The following is an 8,028-nucleotide window of genomic DNA, read 5'->3' as shown; positions in this document are numbered from 1 at the left end:
TGCAGGAATGGAGCCTGGAGGCTGCAGCAGCTGGGGAGGGGCCCTTGCCCCACAGTTACGTGACTCACCCCAGGACATGCCGTTGGCACAGCCTCTTTCCATTCCCAGACTCTGGACACCCAAGTGCTAAGAACTGATGGGGATTGGAAGGCCCCATCATTCTGAGCTCTTCCTTAGGACGTTAAGACTCTTTCTCCTCACTCAGCTCAAGCATCCAGGGCACTCAGGGATCCGTGGAGTGATGGCCGAGGGGACTTCCCAACAGTGAGGTATGTCTGGATGGCTCTCAGAGACCACAGTGATCATTTCCAGCAACCTGTCCCATCAGCATCCTGACTGTCTCATTTCCACACACTAAGGAAGAGCCGACTGCGTGAGTCATGGGGATGACGTTAGTCAATGGGATCCGCCTCCAACTATTTCAAGTAAGCTCTGCTCTGGGACCCTGGGGATGCGCCGGCCAGTGACCAGTTTAAATACTATCTTCCTTCACCCCCTAGTTTTAGAGTTTTGTGTTTTTGTGAGTAACTCTTTCATTGCTTGTAAGAGGGAAGAGAGAGGAGAGAGATTAGGTGCTCTTCAAGGACCCTCCAGAGGACATTTTTTTCTCCTGGTTTCTCTGGCGTCTTATTCTGTGTTTTCTGAAAATGCAGCCCAGGGACTCCTGCTGGTCAAGCTGGTGGGGTAAACAGTACTAATTCAGGTGGGATTTGATGTCAGTTATGCTTAGGTTGCGATCCTAGCTCCACCTCTTACTGGCAGAGGGGACCTCAAATAAGTCACATAACTTCTCCAAGCCCCACCTTCTTTATCTGTGAAGTGTCTGTATGAAGTTTGTTCATAGTGGGTATGTAAGTGCTGTGAAAACACTAGGTATGTGTTACGTAGCCCTTGAGTGTTCTGGAAGGGGCATAGGCCCTCACTGACCAACAGTCACAGCCGGCCGGCCCTCACCACCCAGGGCACTCTCTTTGGCCTTGAGATCCTGCCCTTTCTGTCTTCTTGTTTTTATTTTGTTTTGCTTTATTTTGTTTCCCTCTTTGCTTGAGTCCGTTTGGTCCCATTTTCCAAGCTCTCCTCTTTGTTCCACGATGCCAATAGCTGGAGGGAAATTGAGACAAGAGAGGAGACAGGAATGATCTCCTCTTAGCCAAGGGAAAGTTGCCCTGAGGCCACTTGACTGGCTCTGCTTCTGCTTCCTCCTTCCTGGTCCCATCAACATCACGGGCAATTCGAGGGTCCATGTGGAAATCACCTCTAACACTCTCAACACCACAGTTTCTTGGCTTCCTCAACACCAATGTCTATGGGTCACATCTAGACCAAACTTTGGAAATTGGACCAAGTGGAGATTTTGAAAGCTGTTGGCATCAGTATTTAACTGTCTGCTCACATGTCCAAGAAGAAAAAGAGATCAGTTACTGTACTTTGTGTTCAGCTTGTCAATGCCCTGCAGGCAAAGAAAAGACCACCAGAACATACCTGTTGTTAACATGTTGGGTTTATTACTCCTTGCAGCTAAGGGGCGTGTGCACCACGGGGTGCCTCAGTAAGGTGTTAGAACCTATTATAAGATTTGGACTTTGACTGGGTATTGAGGAGGGTCCTAGGAAGCAAAGTTTTGCTCTAAATTGGGTGCTGTCAGGAATCAGGTACAATTCTCTGATTCTTTGCAGAAGAGTGTCTTTGATCATTTCCTTACTATGTAGTATATCAAGTGGTTCTTTTTCTTCTTCTATTATGAACCATGCTGAACCTTTATTTTGTATGTCTTCTAGTATAATTAAGATTTTCTTTAGGGAATAAAAAAACTAGTAGTAGAATTTCTGTGTCTTGGGACATACAAATATTCAACTTCAGATGCTAATGACAAATTGTTTTCCAGGTCATTTGGTTGTCCCAATAACCTTAAACCACATCTTCAGAAGAGTTGATGGATTTCTTAATTTTTGACAATCTAGTATGCAAAAAAATATATTATTATTGTCTTAATTTGCATTTGCCTGATTAAATAATGAAGCTGAGCGTCTTTTCAAGTATTATTCGCCATTTGTGTTTTTTCTTCTGGGAAGTATTTGTTTCTATCTATAGCTCATTTTTCTATTGCTTATTTGTCTTTTTCTCAATAACTCTCAGGAGTTTTATACACTTGGGAAAATAATTCTCTGTGAATTAGAGATGTTGTGAGAACAAGTTTGGCCTCATGTTTTCTCTTTTTTTTTAAAAATTTTAATTAATTAATTATTTATTTATTATCTTTGGCTGTGTTGGGTCTTCGTTTCTGTGCGAGGGCTTTCTCTAGTTGCGGTGAGCGGGGGCCACTCTTCATCGTGGTGCGTGGGCCTCTCACTATCGCGGCCTCTCTTGTTGGGGAGCACAGGCTCCAGACGCGCAGGCTCAGTAGTTGTGGCTCACGGGTCTAGTTGCCCCGCGGCATGTGGGATCTTCCCAGACCAGGGCTCGAACCCGTGTCCCCTGCATTGGCAGGCAGATTCTCAACCACTGGGCCACCAGGGAAGCCCTCTGCTTTTTTAACATAAGCATTTAAAGCCATAAACTTTCCCCTCAGTGACATTTTTGCTGCATTTTATGTTTTGATATATAGTATTTTATTATGGTTTACATTAAAAGAATTTTTAGAGCAGTTTTAGGCTCACAGTAAAATTTAGAGGAAGGTACAGAGGTTTCCTATATACCCCCTGTCCCCATACAGGCACAGCCTCCTCCATGATCAACATCCCACACCAGAGTGGTATTGATACATTTGTTACAATTGATGAACCTACACTGACACATCATATCACCCAACTTCATAGCTTACATTAGGGTTCACTTCTGGTGTTGTACATTCTATGAGTTTAGACAAACATATGATGACATGTATCCACTGTTATAGTGTCATACAGAGTATTTTCACTGCCCTAAAAATCCTCTGTGCTCCGCCTATTCATCTCTCCCCTCCCCCTATCCCCTGGCAACCAATGGTTTTTTAACAATCTCCACAGTTTTGCATTTTCCAGAATGTCAGATATTGGAATCACACAATATATAACCTTTTCAGATTGGGGTCTTTCACCTAGCAATATGCATTTAAGTTTCCTCCCTGTCTTTTCATGGCTTGATAGCTCATTTCTTTTTAGCACTGACTAATATTCCATTTTCTGGATCTACCACAGTTTAATTTTATTTTTTCCCCAGCTTTATTGAGATATAATTGACCTAGAACATTGTGTAAGTTAAGGTGTACAACGTGTTGATTTGATACTTTTATAAATTGCAATATGATGACCACCATGGTATTAGTGTCCACCTCTATTTCTTTTTTGTGATGAGGACATTTCAGATCTACTGTTTTGGCAACGTTCAAGTATATGATACAGTATTATTAGCTATAATCACCATGTTGTATATTGGATCCCCAAACTCGTTGATTTTACAACTGGAAGTTTGTGCTCTTTGACCAATATCTCCTATTCCCCTACCCCTCAACCCCTGGCAAGTACCACTCTACTCTCTGTTTCTCTGAGTTTGTCTTTTCAAAATTCCATGCATAAGTAATATCATACAGTATTTGTCTTTTTATGTCTGATGTATTTCACTCAGCATAATGCCCTCGAAGTTGCTGCAAACAGCAGAATTTCCTTCTTTTTCACAGCTGGATAGTATTCCAATGTGTATATGTATACCACATTTTCTTTATCCATTTATCCATTGATGAATGAATATGGAAACTTAGGTTGTTTCCATATCTTGGCTATTGTGCGTAATACTGCAATGAACATGGGAGTGCAGATATCTCTAGAGATCTAGATTTCAATGCCTTTGGATATATACCCAGAAGTGGGATTGCTAGGTCATATGATAGTTCTATTTTTAATTTTTTGAAGAACCTCCATACTTATTTTTATAGTGGCTTCACCAATTTACATTCCCATCAACAGCGCACTGGGGTTCCCTTTTCTCCACACCCTCATCAACACTTGTTATTTCTTCTTTTTTTGCTGATAGTCATTCTAATTGATGTGAGGTGATATCTCAATGTGGTTTTGATTTGCATTTCCTGGATGATTAGTACCACAGTTTATCTAGTTACCTACTGAAGGACATCTTGGTTGCTTCCAAGTTTTAGCAACTATGGATAAAGCTGCTATAAACATCTGTGTGCAGGCTTTTGTGTGGACATAAGTTTTCAACTTGTTTGGGTAAATACCAAGGAGTGTGATTGCTGGATCATATGGTAAGAGTATATTTACCTTTGTTAGAAACTGCCATACATTTTTTCAGAGTGGGTGTACCATTTTGTATTCCCACCAACAATAAATCAGAATTCTTGTTGCTCTATGTCCTTATCAGTATTTGGTGTTGTCAGTATTTTGGATTTTGGCCCTTCTAATCGTTGTGTAGTAGTATCTTGTTGTTTTAAATTGCATTTCCCTGATGACATATGATGTGGAGCATCTTTTCATGTGCTTATTAGCTATCTGTATATCTTCTTTGGTGAGGTGTCTGTTCATGTCTTTTGTCCATTTTTTAATCAGGTTGTCTGTTTTCTTATTGTTGAATTTTAAGAGTCTGTATATTTTGGATAAGCACTTTATCAGATGTGTCTCTTCCAGTCTGTGGCTTATCTTCCCATTCTGTTGATATTATCTTTCAGAAAGCAGGAGTTTTTCATTTTAATGAATTCCAGCTTATAATTATTTCTTCCATGGATTGTGCCTTTGGTGTTGTATCTTAAAAGCATTGCTGTACCCAAAGTCATCTAGGTGTTCTGTTATTTTCTAGGAGTTTTAAAGTTTGATGTAGATTTAAGTTTTAAAATTTCTACAATAATTTCTTCTTTAACACACAAGTTATTAAGAAGTGTTCTTTTTTAATACACAAATGAATGGAATTTTATATAACTTTTCACTCTTGCCTTCTAATTTAATTTGTGATCAGAGAATGGAGTCTATATGATAACAACTCTCCAAAATGTATTGAGCTTTACTTTATGCCTTAGTCAATATGCATATGGTCAATATTTGGAGAACATTTCATATATTCTTCAGAAGAATATATATTCTTTAATTGGCATAGACCTTTATATATTTTCAAAACAAAGCTTGAATATTAAACTATGAAAATCTTGCAAATCTTTACTATCTTTTTAAGTCTGTTTGACCAATTGCTAATCTAAAACATGCTTTGATATCTTCCACTGCAAAAATAGATTGGTAAATTTCTCTCTGTAAGGGTATCAATTTTTACTTCATATGTTTTTAGGTTAAGTGATTAGATACACATAATTCAATTTTAGTATTTTTTTTGGTGAAACAAATCTTTTAATATTATGTAGCTACTCTCCGTAGCAGACACTATTTAGGCTCCACTTATAACTCCCCGGAATTTCCTCTACACTGAAGGCTGTTTTCTGTGAATACCTGCAACTCTGTTTGGGGAACATATTTGGATACACGCAGGGCAGGCTGGAAGTACTGGGAGCTAAGGTCGTAGAAGAAGTCCTAAAGAAATGATGGGTGGGGATTCAGTGGATCAATATCCCAGTTTCCTTGCCTCTCAGTGGGGATTATCCTCAAATCTGTTTAACGCTGTCTCCCAAGGTCCCCCCCCCCCAGGATTGAGCTCCAGTTTCCCACAGTATTAACTGATTTGATAACATATCCTTTATTGGTTTTGATTTCTTTGCTGATCCACTTCTTTACTGCTCTACTGGTGTCCCCTGAAATAAACTATTCGCACTCAAACTCAAGGTACCTCATTTATTCCTGATAAAAAAGGAGGCCATCTATTTAATTGGGATACTTCTGGGGCATCAAAGGGCATACTAGTAATAGTAATGCTAGGATAACAGGAGTAAGCCAGGACTGTCTCCGGCAAACAGGATGTTAGAACACCCTACTAACGAGGCTTTTTGTCCTAAAGTTCATTTGTCTTATGTTAATAGCTACCCCAGCTTCCTTTTGCTTACTATCTGCTTGGCATATCTTTTTGTGGCACTTTCAACTTTTCCAAATCTTTGTTTTGGGTGTATTTCAGTTAAATAGCATTGTAGCTGGATTAAAAAAAAATACTGTCTATCAGGTTGTATTTTAACTAATGAATTTAGACCATTATAATTTATTTATAATCTATAATTTAGCCTTGTTTCTACCATCTTATTTTTTTACTCTCTATTGTCCCACTTTTTCTATGGTTTTTTTTTAATAAATTTATTTGTTTATTTGTTTTTAATTTTGGCTGGGTTGGGTCTTCGTTGCTGTGCGCGGGCTTTCTCTAGTTGCAGAGAGCAGGGGCTACTCTTTGTTGCAGTGTGCGGGCTTCTCATTGTTGTGGCTTCTCTTGTTGCGGAGCATGGGCTCTAGGCATGCAGGCTTCAGTAGCTGTGGCACGCGGGCTCGGAAGTTGTGGCTCGCGGGCTCTAGAGCACAGGCTCAATAGTTGTGGCGCTTGGGCATAGTTGCTCCGTGGCATGTGGGGTCTTCCTGGGCCAGGGCTCAAATCCGTGTCCCCTGCATTGGCAGGCAGATTCTTTTTTTTTTTTTTTAAACACATTCCTGTTCAGTTTTAATTAATTAATTAATTAATTTTTAATTTTTTTGGCTGTGTTGGGTCTTCATTTCTGTGCAAGGGCTTTCTCTCTAGTTGCGGCCAGCGGGGGCCACTCTTCATCGTGGTGCGAGGGCCTTTCACCGTCGCGGCCTCTCTTGTTGTGGGGCACAGGCTCCAGACGCGCAGGCTCAGTAGTTGTGGCTCACGGGCCCAGTTGCTCCGCGGCATGTGGGATCTTCCCAGACCAGGGCTCGAACTCGTGTCCCCTGCATTGGCAGGCAGATTCTCAACCACTGCGCCACCAGGGAAGCCCGGCAGGCAGATTAACCACTGTGCCACCAGGGAAGCCCTCTATGCTTTTTTTCTCTTTTCTTGGCTTTAAAAGAAATTGATTGAGTTTGTGTTTGTTTTCTTATTATATTCTCCCCTTTATCGATTTGGAACTTATACCGATTCTCTCATTTTCTTTTTTTTTTTTTTGCAGTTACCTTGATAATGTTCCCCTGCATACTCAATAAAATCTGAAATTAATATCTTAGCCATCTTCTCCTCCTGAAAGAATTCAAGGACTTCGGAATAATTTAATTCTGATAACTCCCCTCCTGGTTTATATACATGCTATCATTTTCCTGTATTTTATTTATCAGGTTTTGAAACCACAAATTAGATATTATTTTCATTTTATAAGATACTATTTATTTATTTTAATTAATTAATTAATTAATTAATTTGGTTGCATCGGGTCTTAGTTGAGGCATGCAGGATCTTTTTTTGCGGTGTTCGGGCTTCTCTTTAGTTGTGGTTTGCAGGCTCCAGAGCACGTGGGCTCAGAAGTTGCAGCGCGTGGGCTCTAGAGCGCCCGGGCTTAGCTTCCTGGCCAGGGATTGAACCCACATCCCCTGCATTGGAAGGCAGATTCTTAATCACTGGACCACCAGGGAAGTCCTTATAAGGTACTATTTAGATTTGCTTATGTTTTTACTAATTTCTTTGCTCACTATTCTTTCTTGTGCCTCAAACCTTTCTTTTGGAATAATTTTCCTTCTTCCTAAAATGCGTCTTTTAGGAGTTCTTTTAGTGTTGATGGTAAACTATAGTTTTTGTTCAGATGATAATATATTTTACCCTCATATCTGGAAGACTGCATTGCTAGGTACAATATTCTGAGTTAATTGTTGTTTTTGCCCATCATTTTGAAGATATTACTCACTTTCAAATGATTTCTTTTATTATTGTTGTCTAAATGTCTTTTTCCCTCTGACTGCCTTTAAGATTGCCAACTATTCAATATAAATTGGCACTTGCCATCTACGTCTACAAAGATTAAATCATGATCCGCTGCAGCTGCTGACCTGCAACACACCCTGAAAGGAGTTCAAGGTGGAGATCAGGAATGAGGCACTCTGTGCTCTGGGACAAACTGGCAGAACAGGTCTTTCAGTAGATATTTTCAGGAGAAGATTCTATGAGCCCAAT

The sequence above is a fragment of the Eubalaena glacialis genome, chromosome 10, assembly GCF_028564815.1.
Source record: "Eubalaena glacialis isolate mEubGla1 chromosome 10, mEubGla1.1.hap2.+ XY, whole genome shotgun sequence".
NCBI lineage: Eukaryota > Metazoa > Chordata > Mammalia > Artiodactyla > Balaenidae > Eubalaena > Eubalaena glacialis.
The sequence above is the reverse complement of the archived record's forward strand: the minus strand, read 5'-3'. Positions refer to the sequence as shown.